At 46.4% G+C, this 21,984-nt stretch overlaps 1 long non-coding RNA gene across 1 annotated transcript; it reads left to right on the top strand.

Annotated features, from left to right (window-relative positions):
• The first annotated feature begins 489 nt into the window (after positions 1 to 489).
• LOC125118971 (uncharacterized) lies at positions 490 to 21,978 on the top strand. Its single transcript, XR_007132948.1, has 3 exons — positions 490 to 547; positions 2,928 to 3,052; positions 21,701 to 21,978. It is a non-coding gene; the product is annotated as an uncharacterized LOC125118971 (long non-coding RNA).
• The last annotated feature ends 6 nt before the right edge of the window (positions 21,979 to 21,984 follow it).

Here is a 21,984-nt window from a genome sequence, read left to right as displayed (position 1 = left end):
TTTCTCGGAAGCCTCGAGATGCGCATCCCCTCCCCAGAGAGACGATCCGCGAGGGTTCCGCGTACAGGGACCTCTGTCGCCCTCGGTTTGCCTCCGCAAGACGCATCTCACGTGATTCGACCCTTCATTCCTTTTTTATTCACCGTTTATCCCTCCTCTTGCGACAGTGGTTCCGTGGGGGCAGCAGGCGTCTCCACTGGGAGACTCTCCACGCCGCTGGGACCTGCCTCCCAAGTGAGCAGATGCGCTCGATGGGGAGAGAGGATGGCTGTTCTCACTTGCCTCCCATCCCTAGAGCAGAATCTCCTCCCCGCACGATGGCTTCTGCCCTCTTCTCCACCCATGAGAACTTCCCATCCCCCAAGGCTGATCCCTAGGGCAGATTCTCCTTTAAATTTGGGGGAGTAGAGTTGACGTACAGAGTTGTGTGAGTTTCAGGTGTACAGCAAAGCGACTCCGTGATGCATAGACATCTACCCCTTCTTTTTCAGATTCTTCTCCCACGTAGGTGGTGACGCAGTCTCAGCGGATTTCCCTACGCCAGACGGTAGGGCCTTCTTACCCCTGCGTTTCGTGTGTAGTAACATGTATATGTCAGTCCTCCCACTGCAGCCACTGTGCAGAGCAGCGAATTCTCGTCAGGACAGTGACTTCTTCCGTCATGTCAAAACGCCAGTCAAGGGAGTTCCTGTCGTGGCTCAGTGGTTAATGAAGCCAACTGGCATCCATGAGGATGCGGGTTCGATCCCTGGCCTTGCTCAGTGGGTTAAGGATCTGGTGTTGCCATGAGCTGTGGTGTAGGTCACAGACATGGCTTGGATCCTGTGTTGCTGTGGCTGTGGTGTAGACCAGCAGCTGCAGCTCTGATTTGACCCCTATCCTGGGAACCTCCATATGCTGTGGGTGCGGCCCTAAAAAAGACAAAAGGAAAAAAAAACCTCTCCAATTAAGGAGTTCCCATTGTGGCTCAGGAGTAATGAGCCAGAATAGTATCCATGAGGATGCGGGTTCAATCCTTGGCCTCACTCCGTGGTTTAAAGGGTTGCTGTGAGCTGCAGTGTAGGTCACAGATGCAGCTCGGATCCTGCATTGCTGTGGCTGTGGCCAGTGGCTACAGCTCGGATTTGACCCCTAGCCTGGGGGGTGGGGGCTGTACTGAGGGTGTGGCCCTAAAAAAACAAAACCAAACAAAACCCTGATAGAGGGGTGCTAAGAGGGAGAAATCAGTGGCCTGCCTGCAAGACAGATCAGGTGGCACTCGTATACCACAAACACAGAAGGCGATTAGCTGGGCAAGTTGCTTATGATGAAACCACACACAACACAAACGAGAGTAATTGAAAAAGACAGAAAAGATTTTCTTTAGAAAAACATGATTTGAAAGATGTACAAGATTCAGAGGACGTTGGGGTGTTTGATCTGAAGAAATAAACAAGAGAAATGGTCTGTAAGAAATAGAAAAACATAACTGCTGACAGTCAAGTCCTGATGCAGTTCCTTGGCACTAGGAGAAATCACATTTGGGGAAAGTAGAACACTGACAAGGAAAAAATGTTCCCAGCATGCAGAGGAAAGTTTAAAATGCTTATGGGGCAAAACAAATCAGTTTAGAGACGTTGAGAAGAGTCACCAAAGCCAACTTGTGACAAATAGGATTTTCTGCAAAGGAGGGTGGGATCATGGGTCAGAAGCACTAGTTACAGGAAGGGCAGAGAGAGGTGTCAGCCAAGGGACTAGAAAAATGTCTGCATGCTGAGCTCTCAGTGAAGCTTTGGAAGAGAACCAGCTCCAGACATGTTCCAGTAGCATTGTCATACAAGACACTCAAAACTCAATGCATGCTCATGGAAAGAGAAAAATCACAGAAGGGCCAGTTCTGGTTTGGCTTCATCTCATCTCAGCCACAAGAAAGGATGCCATGGTATCAAACCGCCAAGCACTGGTGAGGGAAAAAAGAAATCATTATGAAAAATTCCGCAATTGGGAGTTCCTGTTGTGGCGCAGCGGAAACGAGTCTGACTAGCATCCATGGGGATGCAGGTTCGATCCCTGGCCTTGCTCAGTGGGTTGAGGCTCTGGTGTTGCTCTCAGCTGTGGTGTAGGTTGCAGATGCAGATCAGATATGGTGTTGCCGTGGCTGTGGTGTAGGCTGGCGGCTACAGCTGCGATTTGACCCCTAGCCTGGGAACCTCCATATGCTGCAGGAGTGGCCCCCCCCCCCAAAAAAAATTCCACAATTAAGCCATTGTAAAATTCTCTTCCCCCCAACACAGCGCTAAAGTAATTATCGATATCATTAATACAGTTGACTACATTCCACTCCGGACCCTGTGGGGGAGAGAAACTCCATTCTAAGGAAGCAAAGGAATCCTGCAGCCAAGTGGATTTGCCCCCTAAATGGCACATTTTTTGCGTCATGCAGATTATTTGCATCAGAGCAGTCAGGAAGTGTAAAGAGGGTTTGAGACTTAATCCACAGTTCAGAAAGACATCAAAAACCAGAGAGCAAAACAGATGATGGCTTTGGAAAGTTCTGCGAAAATTAGGGCACAGCCGGGTCATCCTTGTCTGCAAACCTATCAATCTGTGGAGCAGGGACAAAAGGTCTTTAGTAGGATTTTCTAACTATGACTAAATAATTTGCATATTCTTCTGTGAGGGAGGAAACCAAAATGAGCTGATGGTAATGTGTTTGATATTTTCCTCTGTAGATTAGCGCTCCTTAAAAAGGGGGATAAATCTTCCCATGTGAAAATTTGGAATTGAAAACCTTTTAAAGGATTAAAGTACTTGCTAAAATCGCCTCGACTGGCATGAGCTTTGAAGAAAAAAATTGCAATTGTTTGGGAAAGAGATCTACCCAATACAGGATATTTTTAGAGCCAGGCATCCATGAGCCTGCTGAAATGTCTTTTTCCTAATTGCAGAAATTCCAGCGAGTCCCTTGACTTTACGGAGCACCCTATTTAATATGTGGAAAACGGAAGTGGCTGGTCCGGGTCCCCAGGATCTAATTCCCTTGCCGTTTGTAGAATCGATGAATCCGTTCCTGGTGAGTGTACTTGTGTGTGTGTGCCTTCCATGAGATGCTTAGTAGAACGTAGTTCTTAACACTGACCTTGCCCTACACGTGTTGGGGGGATTAGGTAGGTATCTTCTGCCACATTGATTGTGTTGACTGCTGTCTGCAGTGGGTCTTCAGAGATGGAGATTCAGCTTAGGATTTCCATTAAGGCATGTGCTTGGGTCCGCCTGGGACAAGGAGGGAGCGGACGAGACAGCACGGCCACCTGTGGTCCCTTTGGCTCTGAGCCATAGCCGAGTTGAGAGCAGTTCATCCGGTCCATGGCATGGCACCTTTGCTGGGCGTGAATTACAAGGGAAAGTCAGACACAAAAGGAGAAGAGGATACAAGCAAATCGTGGACCAGAGTGTGTAGGATTTAAGCCCCGCTCCTAGCACAGCACACATCTCCACTCTCTCCATCTCCACAACAGCCTGCGAAGGAAGGTATGGACTCTTCTGGCCGATTCTCCTAAATGAGAAGTTTGAGGCAGGATGTTTGAGAATGCACCTCAAGATCCCACAATTAGCAAATGTGGAAGGTCTGGATGCAGGGCGTTGGGGAGGGAAATGACTTGTATTTAAGTGCTAGGGGGCTGATGATTAACTTCAAAATATGGTCACAACCTTTGGAAAACTCGTAAGGTCTAGAATTTTTTTTTTAAATTATTTATTATTATTTTTTTCCCACTGTACAGCAAGGGGGTCAGGTTATCCTTACATGTATACATTACAATTACATTTTTCCCCCAGCCTTTCTTGTGTTGCAACATGAGTATCCAGACATAGTTCTCAATGCTACTCAGTAGGATCTCCTTGTAAATCTATTCTAAGTTGTGTCTGATAAGCCCAAGCTCCCGATCCCTCCCACTCCCTCCCCCTCCCATCAGGCAGCCACAAGTCTCTTCTCCAAGTCCATGATTTTCTTTTCTGAGGAGATATTCATTTGTGCTGGATATTAGATTCCAGTTATAAGTGATATGTCCATCGACAGATGATTGGATTCGAAAGGTCTAGAATTTTTGAGGTGGAAGGGCAGCAGTTCCTTCTAGGACAGAAGTGCCCAGATCCTTGCTGGGGAGTCATCGGCTTCTCCTGTGTAGCCGCTGCCTTCTCACCTCCCTGATGGTGACTCTTGGGTCTTCCACTGAGTAGCCATTCCTGTGATGGCAGCAGAAGTTAGAGAAGGAGTAGGTGTAGTCTCACAGACTGTCTCCTCAACCAGCCTCCCCTAAATGCTTCTTCAGTGACCTCTGGTTTTTGGACTTCCAGGTTCATTTCTGCTTGGTCCACTTTTAGGAAGAACCCTGTTCAGATGAACCAGGGCCCCCAGCCCTCCATATACGCTCACCTCTGAATGTGGTCACCTCTGTATCTAATCACTTCCGTGCCTGTTCACCTCCACATCTGGTCACCTCTGAATCTGATCACTTGCATGTCTGATGACCTCCTTGTGTGGTCACCTCCATGTGTGGTCACCTCCATGTCTGATCACCTCCACATCTGGTCACCTCTGAATCTGATCACTTGCGTGTCTGATGACCTCCATGTGTGGTCACCTCCATGTCTGGTCATCTTCATGTCTAATCACCTTCAATTCTGGTCACCTCCACATCTATTCTTTCCCATGTCTGGTTGCCTCCATATCTGATCACTTCCATGTCTTATCATCTCCTTATCTGGTCAGCTCCATGTGTGATCACCTTCACATCTAATCCCCTCTAAATCTGATCACCTCCATGTCTGATCATCTCGTTATCCAGTCCCCTCCCTGTGTGATCACCTCCACAGCTGGTCACCTCCATGTCTAATCACTTTCATGTCTAGTCATCTCCATATGTGATCACCTCCATGTCTGGTCACCTCCTGTGTGATCACCTCCCCATCTGATCACCATCCTTTCTGGTCACCTCCATATCTGATCACTTCCACATCCACTCACCTCCATATCCGATTGGGTCCTCATTCTCCACCACCCGCAGGTGATGTCTCCTTGCTCTGCCTTCAGCAGGAGCTGGTAGGTCAGTTTAGCGGGAATCCTCTCACCCCTGATGTTCCTCTTAGTCGTCTTCTGTGCACAGATCCCACCTACTCCTTGGCAATAAACCCCCTCTTGGTCACCTCTTTGGAGTTGAGTCTGGCCCTGTATACGGGTTGCTTTTCCCATATTGCAATAGTCCCAAATGAAATCTGCTTTTACCACTTTAACTTTTTCCATACTCCTTTTTTTCTTTAACAGCAGTAGTAATAGTAGCAGTTGTTGTAGCAATAATTGGAATAGGCATAGTCAGGGGAGTAGCCGTAGTAACAACAGTGGAAATCGTTGTTGTGTAGCCGTTGCTCTGGCAGTCATTGTGGTACCAACGGTATTTATTACAGTACTAGTTGTAGACGTTGCAGTCAGAATACTTGTAAAACCAGTTGTGGTGGTAGTTGAAGTAGTACCAGCGGTTTTGGTAGGAGCAGTAGCCATCATCATGGTAGCCGTTTAGCAGCGGTAATAGCAGCAGGTGAGGTGACAGTCATTGCAGTAGAACTGGTTATAGTCATGGCAGTTGTACCATGGCAGAAGCTGCGATGGGGGTGCCCGTGCTGGTGGTCGTGATTATAACTGTAGTAAACGTGGTGGTGGTGTGATGGTGACAGTGGGACTAATCACTGGACTCAGTGTAGCACTAGCGATACTTGTAGGATACTAGTGATACTTTGTAGCAGATGTTGTGTAAGTGAGAGCTGTAGTGTTAACTGTAAGAGCTGTGGTGGTAGGAGTACTAATTGGTGTAATAACTGTAGTTGTGGCACTAGAGTAGACACAGTAGTGTTTGTCTTAGTAGCAGACTAAGTGCTGTAAGCGTCGAGTTAAGTAGTTCTTGTGGTGGGTCTAGTAGTTCTAATTATAATAATTGCAGTCGTAGCGCTAGTAGTCATTGTTGCAGTGTTTGTAGTAAGAGGAGTTGTGAGATAACTGCAGCACCACATGGAAAGGTTGTGGTGGGGGTGGCAGTAGAACTCATTGTAGTCGTAGCACTGGTATAATTGTAGAAGTTTGCGGTAGTCGTGGTTGCAGTTTTTGTAGCAGTGGCAGTTGTACTAGTTATGGCAGTCAAAGAAGTTGGGATAATGGGAGTTCCCATCGTGGCTCAGTGGAAACAAACCCGACTAGTAACCATGAGGATGCGGGTTCGATCCCTGGCCTCAGTCAGTGCGCTGAGGATCCAGCATTGCCGTGAGCTGTGGTGTAGGTCACAGATGCACCCTGGATCCCGTGTTGCTGTGGCTGTGGTGTAGGCCTGCAGATGCAGCTCCATTCAGCTCTTAGCCTGGAAACTTCCATATGATATGCCTCAGGCCTAAAAAAAAAAAAAAAAAAAAAGTTGTGATAGAAATAGTTGTAGCATAATGGTATTACAGCATAGCAATAATTGTAGCAGTCAGGATAGTAACAGTAGTTGGTGTAGTCGGAATGATCACAGTGGTACTAGTTATAGTAATAGTAGCTGTAGCAGTAATTGTAGTAGGAGTCACAGTGATTGCTGTGCTTATCAGGGTAATAGTAAGTGGCCATAGTACTAATTTCTGGAGTCAGTGGAGCAGAGTCACAACTGGAGCAGCAGCAGTGGTCGTGGTAGTGGCTGTGCATGCTACACTGTTGCAGTTGTGAGACCACTGTGGTGGTAAGAATCGTAATTATGGTAATTACACTAATACTCCCCAGCGTAGTCCTCGTGCTTGTGCAGTAGCTGCAGACCAGCACCTCTCCCAGCAGCCCGGCGTGGACACCGTGCCGAGGGCCATGATGCTGTTGGAACACCTCCATCCTCCCCCTGACTTGGGTGCAGCCTGTCACTTCCTCTGGGCAGCTGTCTCTGTCTGCCCACATACCCACCTCCTTACCTGCCTATACACCTGTCATCTCTTTATGTGTATCTCTCAGTCTCTCTACTTGTCTATTATATCTGTCCATAATATCTATCATCTACCTACTTGGCTCTCATCTACTCATTGTATCTGTCTACTTACCTCCTTATCTAACCATACATCTATCTGTCATCTCTTTATATGTATCTCTCATGTGTCAATAATTTATGTGTCATCCATCATTGAAGCATCTGTCTACTTAGCTATCATCTGTCATATCTCTATCCATCCATCCATCACATTTGTTCTGTCATTTATCCATCATTGATCCATCCATTATATGCATTCTATCTTTTATCCATCTATCCATCCATCCTGTCCGTCTGTCATTTACCCATCCGTCCATCCATCCATCCATCTGTCCATCTGTCCATCCATCATATATGTTCTGTCACTTATCGTCTATCCACCCACCCATCATATCCGTTATACATTTATCCATCCATCTGTCCATTGTATCTATCATTTATCCATCCATCCATATCTGTTGTATCATTTGTCCATCTACCCATCCATCATATCTGTTCTGTCATTTATCTATCCATCCATCCACCCACCCACCCACCCATCATGTCTATTCTGTCATCATCTATCCATCCATCCATCATATATCTGTACTTTCACTGATCCATTCATCTATCCATCCGTCGTATCTATTCTGTCACTGATCCATCCATCCATCCATCCATCCATCCATCCATCCATCCATCCATCCATCTCTCCATCCTCCCCTTGAGTTAATATGTGACCTGTCATGTCCTCTTCAAGGCTGAATGACCTCTCCACGCTCTCACAGCTCATACCCGGCAGAGTCTCAGCCCTGCATCTTCTCCTCTCTGCCAGGCTTGGGAGAGAGAATGAATAACAAGGCACTTTTTAAAAACTGAGACAAACCCCCCAAACAACCCCTAAGGGGGCTTTCTTCCTGTCCTCAAAGAACTCTCCAAGTGAGGGCATGCATGCTGGGGGGCGATGGGGCGGGAGCTGGCTTCTAGATTACAGGTGACAGGAGGGTCTCTGTCCTTGGGGTTTCTGCAGGAGTGAAGTCTGGAGGGTTTTTCACTGGGACAGACCTGTTTGAATCCAAGGATTAGGATGAACCACTGAGAAAATGGTGAAACTAAACGCTGTTCCCCTCCCCGTCTCCAGAGGCAGGAGACCCCACAAGAAAGCTGTGCCCTGTCTGGAATGGACTCTGCCCCAGATGGGGTCTTGGTGCACCTTTGCATGTCTGGCCAGGTCTGGTGGCCACTGTGGCCACAGTCAGGGAGCCCCAGAGAGCTTTGCAGCATGAGGCTGCGCTACAGCAACAGGGCTGTTCCCCGAGTCTCTGGGATCAGAGCTTGTCTTTTAAACTGATGGGACACAGCTTTGCATCACAAAGTGGTACCCAGCTGTGCAAGCAGCCTGGTCATGGGTGACCCTCCCCCTACCATGGCACCTGCTGAGAGGTGTCTGATCTTGGCGTAGCCCTGCCTTGCGTGCTCTGCGAGCCGCCTCCTAAGTGAGACGTCTTCCTGATGCAGGATGATTAGGACTTAAATCAGGTCTCGGGTTCCCAGCTGGATGACAGGTGGTCTGACCTGGGAGAGACTTTGGGGGGCTCCACTTTCATATGGAAAAGCCATAGCCCACGCTGGCTCCGTGCTGTATGTGGTGACGATATCTGAACCCTTTCAATGCTGAGAACATCTCAGTGACGCCTCCGCTTGGATTTGGCCCGTACATGATGCCCAGAACCCTTAGTTCTATGTGCATTTATAACAAACACAGACATATGCAACCACACACGTTCCCACACATACATACACCCAGCACATACACACACATGGGCTTACACAGATACAGATACTCACACACTTTGTCGCTGATACCTTATTAAGAGCATAAATAGGAGTTCCCATTGTGGCTCGGTGGAAAGGAATCCGACTAGTATCCATGAGGATGCGGGTTCGAGCCCTGGCCTCACTCAGTGGGTTAAGGATCCGGCATTGCCATGAGCTGTGGTGTAGGTCACAGATGCAGCTCAGAGCTGGTGTGGCTGTGGTGTAGGTTGGCAGCTGCAGCTCCAATTCCACCCCAGCCTGGGGACTGCCATGTGCTGCAGGTGTGGCCCTAAAAAGGGAAAAAAAAAAAGTATACTTTCCATCTACTCACTGTACAGCCTGTCCCAGTGTATTTCGAAATATTTATCATGCACATTTTTCCCAGACAATATCAGAAAGCCTGCTCTTCTTTTTGTTCCCACATAGTAGAAGCGGGGCTGTTCAGCAGGCAGCAGTGAACTGTCGCACGTCCCCTAAAGGGCCAGACTCTTGCCTTAGGAAGCACTTCCAGGGCGATGCCATCCTCTCTCTACCCTGGTTCCTGCCCGCAGCCCCCAGGATGTGAGCAACACGCCTTTCGGCCTCACCCCCAGAGGGACCTCTCACCCCGTCTCCAGGCAGCCTATGCCTTGTCACATTGAGACGTGAAATTAGGCACCATGGATCTTCTCTGCAGTTTCCTCTCTAATTGCTGAGAAAAGTGAATCCTGGAGAAAGTGAGACGGAGAAGCACATGCAGGCCTCATGTTGAGAGCTTTCAATTCCCGTCCCGCACAGGCTGCTGGGCCCGGATGGATTCATTTGCTTCTCTCTTTTGGTGTGTTTGCCTTAAAATTTCAGGAAAGTGACCTGTCAGTAGACGGACTCTTCAGCTTAAACTACGGTCCAGGTGGCCTCAGGTACAGTCCCCTGTGCTCAGGGCCGAGGGAAGGCTCTCCAGAGACGGCCGACCCCCGAAGGAGCCGCCACCAGGTGTAGGGCGGCAGGGGGGTCCAGGGAGAAAGAATCTGGATTTCAGGCTGCGTCCCGGCAGGTTCAGGGCAGGGAGGTGGGGGCACCCTGGGGCATGGAGGAGGACAGCTGGCAGGACGGGAGGTGGCATTGGAGAAGAAGGCACGGCACCCTCACCCCGTGGCTGAGCGCCTGTGGGAAATAGTCCTTTCGTCTTAACCCGTCGAGTGACAGTTGTCGAGTTTCTGGCAGCACCTGGGAGGTTCTCTGGCCTGGAGTCCTGACAGCTGGGTCACCTGTCACCTTCTTCGTCTCACATCAGCTCTAAGTGGACTCAGGTCTTGTGCTAGGAGGGTCTCCAAGGAGACAGGATCAATACGAGCTCTCTCTGTCTGTCTGTCATCCATTCATTCATTTATCTGTAATCTGTGTGTCTGTCTACCAGTTATCTGTCTGTCTCTACCCACCTACTTATCTAACCATCCCTCCATCCGTCATCTGTTTATCTGTGTGTAACTCTCATCTATGCGCCCATCATATCGAACCACGTTATAGATATACTCCCCATTCAGGGAGAGAGAGAAGCAGCCATGACACACTGACTAAAGACCTGGCTGGAGGCAGGAGCCAGGGACGGGCTCCAGAACCTCTTGAACAGAAACACCATGGAGTTCCCGCTGGGGCTCAGCAAGTTAAGAATTCGACTAGTCGCCATGAGAACACAGGTTTGATCCCTGGCCTCACTCAGTAGATTAAGGATCCAGTATTGCCTGAGCCATGGTGTAGACCGGCAGCTGCAGCTCCAATTCCATCCCTAGGCTGGGAACGTCCATGGGCCACAGGTGCAGCTGTAAAAAGACAGAAAAAGATAAAGAAAGAAACAAAACATCATCACTGAGATTCCACACCTGACCCGGGAGGCCTCATTGACGACAAATTCTTGGCCAAGCCAAGTGCCTGATTTGGTAAAATTCTCACGTCTTCTGCCTCATTGGCCTGGAGTTTTATTAAAGATACAAACATCACCACCTGTTCTTTATCCTAAGGTCCGACCTTCCTCAAAGTCTGAAAAATACGATGGCACCCTCACGCATGGTGTGGCAAAAACATTTCTTTCCTCCACAGCTCATTTTTGCATAAACAAGGCAAAAGAGGTCAGAGACCACCTCAGGAGTCTCAAACTTTACCGTGAACACGATCCCCAGGGGATCTTGTGTAGAATCCAGATTCTGATCCAGCAAATCCAGGGCAGGGTCTTTTATTTAAATTTTTTTAGTGCAAAGTAGAGTTGATTAATGGTGGTGTGTCAATTTCTGCTGTACAGCAACGTGACCCATTCGTGTGTGTGTGTGTATACACATACATACATTTTTCTCATATTATCTTCCTTCATGTTCTTTTTCTTAAATTTTTAAATTATAGTTTATTTACAGTGTTGTGTCAATTTCTGCTGTACAGCAAAGTGACCCAGTCTCTCATATATATATACACACACACACACTTTTTTCTTAATGAATTTTACTACATTTGTAGGTGTGCAACAATCATCACAACCAAATTTTTACTGCATGTCCATCCCAAACACTCAGTGCATCCACCCACCCCCCAACCTGTCTCGTTTGGAAACTGTAAGTTTTTCAAAGTCTGTGAGTCCGCATCTGTTTTGCAAAGAAGTTCATTGTGTCCTTTTTTTAGATTCCATGTGTAAGTGAAAGCATTTGATGTTGGTGTCTCATTATCTGACTGACTTCACTTAGCATGATAATTTCTAGGTCCATCCATGTGGCTACAATTGCCATTATTTCTTTCCTTTTAATGTCTGAGTCATATTCCATTGTGTGTATGAACCACATGTTCTTTATCTACTCCTCTGTCGATGGACATTTAGGTTGTTTCCATGTCTTGACAATTGTATAGAGTTGCTGCAGTGAACATTGGCGTACATGTGTCTTTTCGAGAGTTTTGCCTGGAGAGATGCCCAGGAGTGGGATTCCTGGATCAAATGGTAGTTCTATGTTTAGTTTTCTGAGGCATCTCCATACTCCTTTCCACAGTGGTTGCACCAATTTATAATCCCACCAACAGTGTACTAGGGTTCCTTTTTCTCCACACCCTCTCCAGCACTTATTGTTTGTAGACCTTTGGATGGTGGCCATTCTGGCCAGTGTAAGGTGGTACCTCATAGTGCTTTTGATTTCCATTTCTCTAATAATGAGTGATGTTGAACCTTTTTTCATGTGTTTTTTGGCCATCCATATGTCTTCTTTGGAGAACTGTTTGTTATAGATCTTCTGCCTATTTTTCGATGGGGTCGTTTGGTTTTTTGGTATTGAGCATAGCAGGTGTTTATAAATTTCAGAGATGAATCCCTTGTCAGTCATTTCATTTGCAAATATTTTCTCCCATTCTGTGAGTTGTCTTTTCACTTTGTTGAGGGTTCCCTTTGCTGTGCAGCAACTTTTAAGTTTAATTAAGTCCCGTTTGTTTATTATTGTTTTTATTGTCATTATTCTAGAAGGTGGATCTGAGAAGATGTTGCTATGGTTTATGTCAGAGAGTGTTTAGCATATGTTTTCCTCTAAGAGTTTTAGAGTATGTGGTCTTATATCTAGGCCTTTAATCCATTTTGAGTTTATTCGTGTATAGTGCTTGGAAGGGTTCTAATTTCATTCTGTGACAGTGGCTGTCCAGTTTTCCCAGCACCACTTATGGAAGGGACTGTCTTTTCTCCCTTGTATACTCTTGCCTCCTTTGTCAGAGATGAGTTGCCTGTAGGCACGTGGGTTTTATTCTGGGCTTTCTGTCTTGTTCCCCTGATCTCCATTTCTGTCTTGGGACCAGTACCATGCGGTTTTGATGACCGTAGCTTTGTAGTATAGTCTGAAGTCAGGGAGCCTGATTCCTCCAGCTCCACTTTTCTTTTTCAGGATGGCTTTGCCTATTCTGGGTCTTTTGTTCTTCCAAATAAACTTTTAAGATATTTTTTTCTAGTTCTGTGAAAAATGTCCTTGGTACTTTGATAGAGATTGCATTGACTCTGTCAATTGCCTTGGGTAGTAGAGTCGTTTTGATAACACTGACTCTTCAAATCCAAGGGTGTGGTATGTCTTTCCATCTCTTTGTGTCATCTTTGATTTCTTTCATCAGCGTCTTATACTTTTCAGAGTACAGATCTTTTGTCTCTCTAGGTAGGTTTATTCCTAAGTCTTTGATTATTTTGGATGCTTCCGATGGTAAACAGGGTTGCTTCCCTGATTTGTCTTTCTGATTTTCATTGTTAGTATATGCAAATGCAGTCAATTTCTGTGTATTGATTTTGTATCCTGTGACTTTGCCAAAATCATTGATGAGCTCTGACAGTTTTCTGGTAGCCTCTTTAGGGTTTTCTAGGTATAGTATCATGTCATCTGCAAATAGGGATATTTTTACTTCCTTTCCTTTCCAACTTGGATTCCTTGTTTCCTTTTTATGAAAAGCTGTATGAGATATTTGTATATTTTGGAGATTATTCCCTTGTTGGTTTCTTTGTTTCCAAAGATTTTCTCCCATTCTATGGGCTGCCTTTTCATTTTCTTAAAAAAGATTTCCTTTGCTGTGTAAAAGCTTTGAAGTTTAATTAGGTCCCATTTGTTTATTTTTGTTTTCATTTTTATCACTCTAGGAGGTGGATCCAAAAAGATATTGCTATATGATTTATGTCAAAGTGTGTTCTGCCTGTGTTTTCCTCTAAGAATTTTGTAATATCCAGCCTTTTGTTTAGGTCTTTAATCCTTTTTCAGTTTATTTTTTGTGTATGGTCTCAGAGAATGTTCTTTTTTTTTTCTTTGCTCTTTTTTTTCCCCCACTGTACAGCAAGGGGATCAAGTTATCCTTACACGTATACATTACAATTACATTTTTTCCCCACCCTTTGTTCTGTTGCAACATGAGTATCTAGACATAGTTCTCAATGCTATTCAGCAGGATCTCCTTGTAAATCTATTCTAAGTTGTGTCTGATAAGCCCAAGCTCCCGATCCCTCCCACTCCCTCCCCCTCCCATCAGTCTTTTCCAAGTCCATGATTTTCTTTTCTGAGGAGATATTCATTTGTGCTGGATATTAGATTCCAGTTATAAGTGATGTCACATGGTATTTATCTTCGTCTTTCTGGCTCATTTCACTCAGTATGAGATTCTCTAGCTCCATCCATGTTGCTGCAAATGGCATTATGTCATTCTTTTTTATGGCTGAGTAGTATTCCATTGTGTATATATACCACCTCTTCCGAATCCAATCATCTGTCGATGGACGTTTGGGTTGTTTCCATGTCCTGGCTATTGTGAATAGTGCTGCAATGAACATGCGGGTGCACGTGTCTCTTTTAAGGAGAGTTTTGTTCGGATAGATGCCCAAGAGTGGGATTGCGGGGTCATATGGAAGTTCTATGTATAGATTTCTAAGGTATGTCCAAACTGTTCTCCATAGTGGCTGTACTAGTTTACATTCCCACCAACAGTGCAGGAGGGTTCCCTTTTCTCCACACGCCCTCCAGCACTTGTTATTTGTGGATTTATTAATGATGGCCATTCTGACTGGTGTGAGGTGATACCTCATGGTAGTTTTGATTTGGATTTCTCTTATGATCAGCGATGTTGAGCGTTTTTTCATGTGTTTGCTGGTCATCTGTATATCTTTGGAGAAATGTCTATTCAGGTCTTTTGCCCATTTTTCCATTGATTGATTGGCTTTTTTGCTGTTGGGTTGTATAAGTTGCTTATATATTCTAGAGATTAAGCCCTTGTCGGGTGCATCATTTGAAACTATTTTCTCCCATTCTGTAAGTTGTCTTTTTTAGAGAATGTTCTAATTTCATTCTTTTGCATGGAGCTGTCCAGTTTTCCCAGCACCACTTATTGGAGAGTCTGTTCTTTCTCCATTGTATATTTTTGCCTCCCTGTTGTAGATGAATTGACAGTAGGTGCCTGGGTTTATTTCTAACCTTTCTATCCTGTTCCATTGATCTGTATTTCTGGTTTGGGTACCAGTACCATACTGTTTTGATGCCTGAAGCTTTGTAGTATAGTCTGAAGTCAGGGGTCCTGATTCCTCCAGCTCCATTTTTCTTTTTTCTTCTTTTTTAAATGGCCACACCTGCAGCATATGGAAGTTCCCAGGCTAGGCATCGAATTGCAGCTGCAGCTGCCCACCGACACCATAGCAACACTGGATGCGAGCCACCTCTGTGACCTACACTGCATCTTGCAGCAATGCTAGATTCTTAACCCACTGAACTAGGCCAGGGATCAAACCCGTATCGTCACAGAGACAACGTTGGGTCTGTGACCCTCTGAGCCACGACAGGAACTCCCCTCCAGCAACATTTTTTGTTCTAGTTCTGTGAAATATGCCGTTGGTAATTTGACAAGGACTGTATTGAATCTGTAGTTTGCCTTAGGTAGTCTAGTCTTTCGACAGTATTGATTCTTCCAACCCAAGAGCGTGGTATAGCTTCCATTTGTGTCATCTTTGATTTCTTTCTCCAGCATCTTAGTGTTTTCAGAGTTCAGTCTTTTTCCTCTTTAGGTAGGCTTCTTCCCAGGCATTTGATTCTCTTGGAGGTGATGGTAAGTGGGATGGTTTCCTTCCTTCCTTTTTCTGATCTCTTATTGTTAGTGGACCGGAATGCAGGAGGTTTCTATTGTAACTTCATATCCTTCAACTTTACCAAATTCATTGATGAGCTTTAGTAGTTTTAGTAGCATCTTTAGGATTTTCTATGCATAGTATCATGTCATCTGCAAACAGTGACACTTTTACGTCTTTTCCAATTTGGATCCTTTTATTTCTTTTTCTTCTTTCACTGATGTAGCTAGGACTTCCAAAACTATGTTGAATAATAAGTGGTAAGAACGGACATCCTTGTCTTGTTCCGATCTTAGTGGAAATGCTTTCAGCTTTTCACCATTGAGAGTGATGATAGCTATGGGTTTGTCATATATGGCCTTTGTTATGTTGAGGTAGGTTCCCTCTGTGCCCACTCTCTGGAGAGTTTTTATCATAAATGTTGAGTTTTGTCAGAAGCTTTTTCTGCATCTCTCACGGTGACTATATGGTTTTGATTCTTCAGTGTGTTGATGTGATTCTTCACTGATTGATTTGTGGATATTGATGAATCTTTGCATCCCTGGGATAAATCCCATTTGATCATGGGGTATGACCCTTTTAATATATTGTCAGATTCGGTTTGCTGATATTTTCTTGAGGGTTTTGTATCTGTGTTCATCACTGATATGGGCCTGTAATTTTCCTTTTTTTTTTTTTGTAGTATCTTTGTCTGGTTTCAGTATCAGGGCGATGGTGGCCTTGTAGAATGTGCATGGGAATGTTCCTTCCTCTGCATTTTTTGAAGAGTTTCAGAAGGACAGATGTTAACTCTCCTCTAAGGTTTTGATAGCATTTGTGTGTGAAGCCATCTGGTCCTGGACTTTTGTTTTTTCCAAGTTTTAAAGTCACAGTTTAAATTTCAGTACTTGTAATTGGTCTCTTTTACTTTGTATTTCTTCTTGGAAGATTGTACCTTTCTAAGAATTGGTCTATTTTCTTCGGGTTGTCCATTTTATTGGCCTATTGTTACACGTAGCAGTCTCTTATGATCATTTGTATTTTTGTAATGTCCACTGTGATTTATTTATTTTATTCTTTTATTGTTATTTCCCCCAACAGCATTTTTTTTCCCACTGTGCAGCATGGGGACCCAGTTACACATACATGTATACGTACTTTTTTCTCCCATGTCCTGCTCCAAAGTAAGTATCTGGACATAGTTCTCAGTGCTACACAGCAGGATCTCATTCTAAATCCATTCCAAAAGCAATAGTTTGCATCCGTTAACCCCAAGCTCCCAATCCCTCCCACTCCCTTCCTCTTTCCCCAGGCAGCCACAAGTCTATTCTCCAAGTCTATGATTTTCTTTTCTGTGGAAAGGTTCATGTGTGCTCTATATTAGATTCCAGATATAAGTGATATCACATGGTATTTGTCTCTCTCTTTCTGACTTACTTCACTCAGTGTGAGAGTCTCTAGTTCTATCCATGTTGCTGCAAGTGGCATTATTTTGTTCTTTTTATGGCTGAGTAGTATTCCCTTGTGTATATATACCACATCTTCCTAATCCAGTCGTCTGTCGATGGACATTTGGGTTGTTTCCATGTCTTGGCTACTGTGACTAGTGCTGCAGTGACCATGCGGGGGCATGTGTCTTTTTCAAGGAAAGTTTTTTCTGGACATATGCCCAAGAGTGGGACTGCTAGGTCAAATGGTAGTTCTATGTATAGATTTCTGAGGTGCCTCCATACTGTTGTTCTCCATAGTGGTTGTACCAGCTTCCCTTCCCAGCAGCAGTGCAGGAGGGTTCCCTTTTCTCCACACCCCCTCCAGCGCTTGTTCCTTGTGGACTTATTAATGATGGTCATTCTGATTGGTGCAAGGTGGCACCTCATAGTAGCTTTGATTTGCATTTATCTTATAATCAGCGATGTGGAGCATTTTTTTCATGTGCTTGTTGGCCATCTGTATATCTTCTTTGGAGAAATGTCTATTCAGGTCTTTTGCTCATGTTTCCACTGGGTTGTTGGTTTTTTTGCTGTTGAGTTGAATAAGTCGTTTGTATATTTTAGAGATTAAGCCCTTGTCAGTTGCATCATTTGAAACTATTTTCTCCCATTCTATAAGTGGTCTTTTTGGTTTCTTTTGGGTTTCCTTTGCTGTGCAAAAGCTTGTCCGTTTGATGAGGTCCCATTGGTTTATTGTTTCGCTTATTTCTGTTGCCTTGGGAGCCCGACCTGAGAAAATATTTGAAAGGCTGAAGTCCGAGAATGTTTTGCTTATGTTCTCTTCCAGGAGTTTGATGGTGTCTTCTCCTATATTTAGGCCTTTTGGCCATTTTGAGTTTATTTGTGCTCATGGTATGAGGGTGTGTTATTTCCTTTTCATTTCTAATTTTATCGATGTGAGCCGTCTCCCTTGTTTTCTTGATGAGTTGGCTAAGGGTTTATCAAAGGTGTTCGTCTTTCCAAAGAACCAGCTTTTGGTTTCATTGATCTTTTCTATTTTTTTTTTTGTCTCTTATCTCATTTATTTCTGCTCTGATCTTTATGTTTTCTTTCCTTCTGCAAACTTGTATGCTCTTCTTTCTCTAGCTGCTCTAGGATGATCTCTCTCTCTCTCTGTCTCTCTCTCTCTCTCTCTCTCTATATATATATATATATGCAGAATTGTTTTAAGTGCTGGTCTCTTAATTGCAAACGCATTTTCAAAATTCTGCATTCTTCTCTCCTCGAGATTGCTGGTTTTGATATCACATTTGTCTGAGGATGATTTTCCACTTTTATGTTTGGCTTTCCTGGTGAGCTTTTTACACGTTTAATTTTGTTGTTTCTAGCTGTGGCCTTTTCTTTTCAACCTGCATAAGCTCCTTTAGCGTTTGTTGGAAAGCTGGTTTGGTGCCACTGAATCCTCTTAGCTTTTGCTGGGCTGTGAGGCTTTTGGTTTCTCTGTCAATTCTGAGTGAGAGGCTTGCTGGGTAGGGTGTTCTGGGTTGAAGGCTTCCCCCTTTCATCACTTGATCTATGTGCCACTCTCTTCTAGCTGGCAGAGCTTCTGCTAAAATATCATCTGCCAGCCTTAGGGGGGTTCCCTCGTATGTTATGTGCTGCTTTCCTCTTGTTGCTTTTAATGTCTTTCTTTGTATTTAATTTTGGTCAGTTTGAGTAGTATGTGTCTCTGTGTGTTTCTTCTTGGTTTATCCTGTATGGGACTTTCTGCACTTCCTCCACCTGAGGGAGTGTTTCCTTTCCCATCTTAGGGAACATTTTTGGCTGTAGGTCTCTTCAGATATTTTCTCAGGCCCTTTCTGTCTCTGTTCTGGAACTGTTGGTACTTTCGCTGTTGTCCCAGGGGGTCTCTTAGATTGTCCTCACTTGGTTTCATTCTTTCCTTCCTTATTCTTTTCTGTGGCAGTGACTTCTACTGCTCTGTCTTCCACCTCCCCGATTTGGTCTTCTGCCTCCGTTTTCCAGCTGTTGATTCCTTCAGCGTTCTCTTCATTTCAGATGCTGTTTTGTCGACCTTCCTTTGCTTGCTCTTTGAGCCTTCCAGCTCGTTGTTAAACATTTCTTGTAACTTCTCGACCTGGGCATTCATTTTTTCCTGAGAGCATGGCTCATCCTTACTGTGAATTCTTTTTTGGGTTGGTTGCCTCACCTCTTCGTTTAGCTGTTTTCATGACTTTTTATCTCATTCCTTCATTGGAAACCTCTTTCTCCGTCACCTCCTTGTGTCTCTCTTTCTATGTTTTTTCATCTCTTTTCTGCAGGATGTAGGGTTGTGGTTCGTCTTGCTTCTGGTGTCTGCCCTCTGCTGGGTCATGTTGCTTAAGGGCTTGTGAGGGTTTCCTGGTGGGAGGGAGTGGTGTCTGCCCACTGGTGGGTGCAGCTGGTGGTCAGGGCCTTGTCAAGGGGTGTGTGTAGAGGTGGCCGTGGGCTCCATGTGACTTCAGGCAGCCTGTGTGGGTCTGGTATTTTTTTGGTCTGAAGGCTGTTTTTTTCTTGTTGCTGTTTTTTGGTTTTTTTTTTTTTTGGCTTTTTAGGGCTGCACCCTCAGCATAAGGAACTTCCCAGGCTATGGGTTGAATCAGAGCTATAGCTGCTGGCCTACGCCACGGCCACTACAATGCGGGATCCAAGCCACGTCTGCAACCTGCACCACCACTGACAACAATGCTGGATCCTTAACCCACTGGGTGAGGCCAGGGGGTTGAACCCATATCCTCATGGATACTAGTGGGATTCATTTCCGTTGCACCACAAGGGGAACTCCCAAGGCTGTTTTTAGTTTTGAGGTCTGCTGGCTCTTTCCTCTGTGCGTGCTGGTTGTTATCCTGGGATAGGAGATGGGACATGATGTAGTGACCAGAGCCCACACTGGCTGTTGAGCGGGGCCTCCTCTTTGCTCTGTGGTTGTCACTGCCCAGGGCAGGGTTTTCTCCCTAGTTGTTGGGGTAGGAACCCCCAGATCTGTTTCTGAGCTGTGTTTCTGCTTTTTTTTTTTTTTCGGTCTTTTTAGGGCTGCTCCTGAAGCATATGGCAGTTCCCAGGCTAGGGGTCGAATTGGATCTACAGCTGCCAGCCTACACCACAGCCACAGCAATGCAGGATCCGAGCTACCTCTGTGACCCACAGCACAGCTCATGGCAGCATTGGATCCTCAGCCCACTGAGCAAGGCCAGGGATCTAACCCACATCCTCCTGGATGCTAGTTGAGTTCATTACTGCATGAGTTCCCACAACAGGAACTCCTGACTGTGTTTCCGGCCTGTGGTGCAAGGAAGCAGCATTCCTAGTAAGAGAGGAGCTGTGCACCTGTCAGTGTGCTCTGCCAGTCACCTTTCACCTGTTGTGCAGGCTCACGGGGCACACGGTTGTTGGCACCGACCTCGGCCCCACCTTCAGCATGAACATGTTGGTAACTGGCCCTGGTGTCTCTCGGGCGTTGTTTTCACCAGTGCAGATGCACCGAGGTCAGGACCCAAGGCTGCACCAGTCACACATCTCAACCGACTGTGGGTATTACGGAGTCAGCTCAGATTCTGGCCAAGTCTAGTCCCCCCGCCTCCATGTACGTGCCCACAAAGCCCACAGCTGCTCAAGCCAGACCCCTCTCAGCTGCGGGAGCACCCCTTGTCCGTTCAGATGTTCCACCAGCACTGAATGTGTTGGGCTCGTGGTGGAGGTGTCAGTTCACAGTTTGTGCAGCCGGGGCGAGGTTTCGGCTCTTCCTTCTTAGTCACGGGGACCCCCAGGGCTCAGCTGTGGTTTCATCCCCATCTCTATATGTGAGCAACCCAGCAAACACTGCTCCTGGGACAGCAGGTGTGTGGGGCGGGTGAGTGCTTTGGAGCTGCAGGTGCAGAGGGGGTGGGGTGGGGTGCTTTGGAGCTGCAAGTGCAGAGGGGGTGGGGCATTGAGTGCTTTGGAGCTGCAGGTGCAGAGGGGTGGGGGTGAGGTGAGTGCTTTGGAACAGCAGGTGGGTGGGGGTGGGGTGAGTGCTTTGGAGCAGCAAATGCATAGAGGGTGGGGGTGGGGTGAGTGCTTTGGAGGTGCAGGTGCACAGAAGGTGGGGTTGTGATCAGAGCACATGAGGTCTAGGATGGGGGCACAAGGGCCCTTTCCAGTGTGAGGGGTCTGGGCGGCCCTCAGGGATGCACTGGCCTGTTCTGGGTGGGAGGGGCTGGGGCTGTGACAGGGGCACAGTCCAGCTCAGCCAGGAACCTCTCCCAGACCTCACTGAGTCAGGGACCTGTGCGGGGCAGAGGCTGCCATGGTGGCCCCACCCCTCACACCCCCTGAACAAGGCTGCTTCGCCTCCATGGTGGCTGAATATTTCTTAGCCTCCTGCTCCCCCAGGCTGTCTGCACAGTCAGCAGCCATCTAATCCCCAGGCCCGTTCCCCAAGCCCCTCGCTCCAGCACTCGGCCCCTACCTGTATAGGCAGTTGTGTGCCTCAGGCTGCGGCGCACAGGGGCTTCCACGTCCCTCTGTGCCTGTCTCGCCCTGTCCTTCCTGCCACACACCAGTTTTTGTGCCTTCCTCCGAGCCTCTGCAGCTCCCTTCCTGTCCCGTGTCCCCACAGTGAGGGGTCCTCCCCAGGCGCAGCCCCCTCTCCTCTCCCTCAGCTCCCACGTGGGGAGCAGGTCCCAACCCCTTCTGCCTCTTCCCGCTCTTTTGTCCTGCGCAGTTGCGTGGAGACTCCTCCTGTCCTTGCCGTGGTGAGTCCTGCAGCCGGGGTTCAGCCTATGACCTGTGAGGACTGTCCATTTGCAGATGGATCCTGATGGGTTTGTGGGAGGAGGTGGCCTCCTCTTCCGACATCTCCCTCTCTCCCTACATTGTGCTTTTTTTTTCAGGTCCTCAGCCGATGGCGCAGGACCGTGACTGCCCTCAAAGGAGGAGAAGTGATGAGATCAGAATTTGGTGGACTGTGTGGAAATCGATCTTGGTTTAAGTGTACCAGGCTGTGGCTGATGCCCAGAGCGCTGAGCCCATGGATCTGGCACAGATGAATCAACCCTAAAGTTTATCCTGATTGCTCTTCCTCTAGATTTCATAAGACACATGAAAATTAATGCTGAGTTCCATGGCTCAGCGGTAACAAACCCAACTAGTATCCATGAGGATGCGAGTTCGATCC

Source organism: Phacochoerus africanus, chromosome X, assembly GCF_016906955.1.
Source record: "Phacochoerus africanus isolate WHEZ1 chromosome X, ROS_Pafr_v1, whole genome shotgun sequence".
NCBI lineage: Eukaryota > Metazoa > Chordata > Mammalia > Artiodactyla > Suidae > Phacochoerus > Phacochoerus africanus.
The sequence above is the reverse complement of the archived record's forward strand: the minus strand, read 5'-3'. Positions and strand labels throughout refer to the sequence as shown.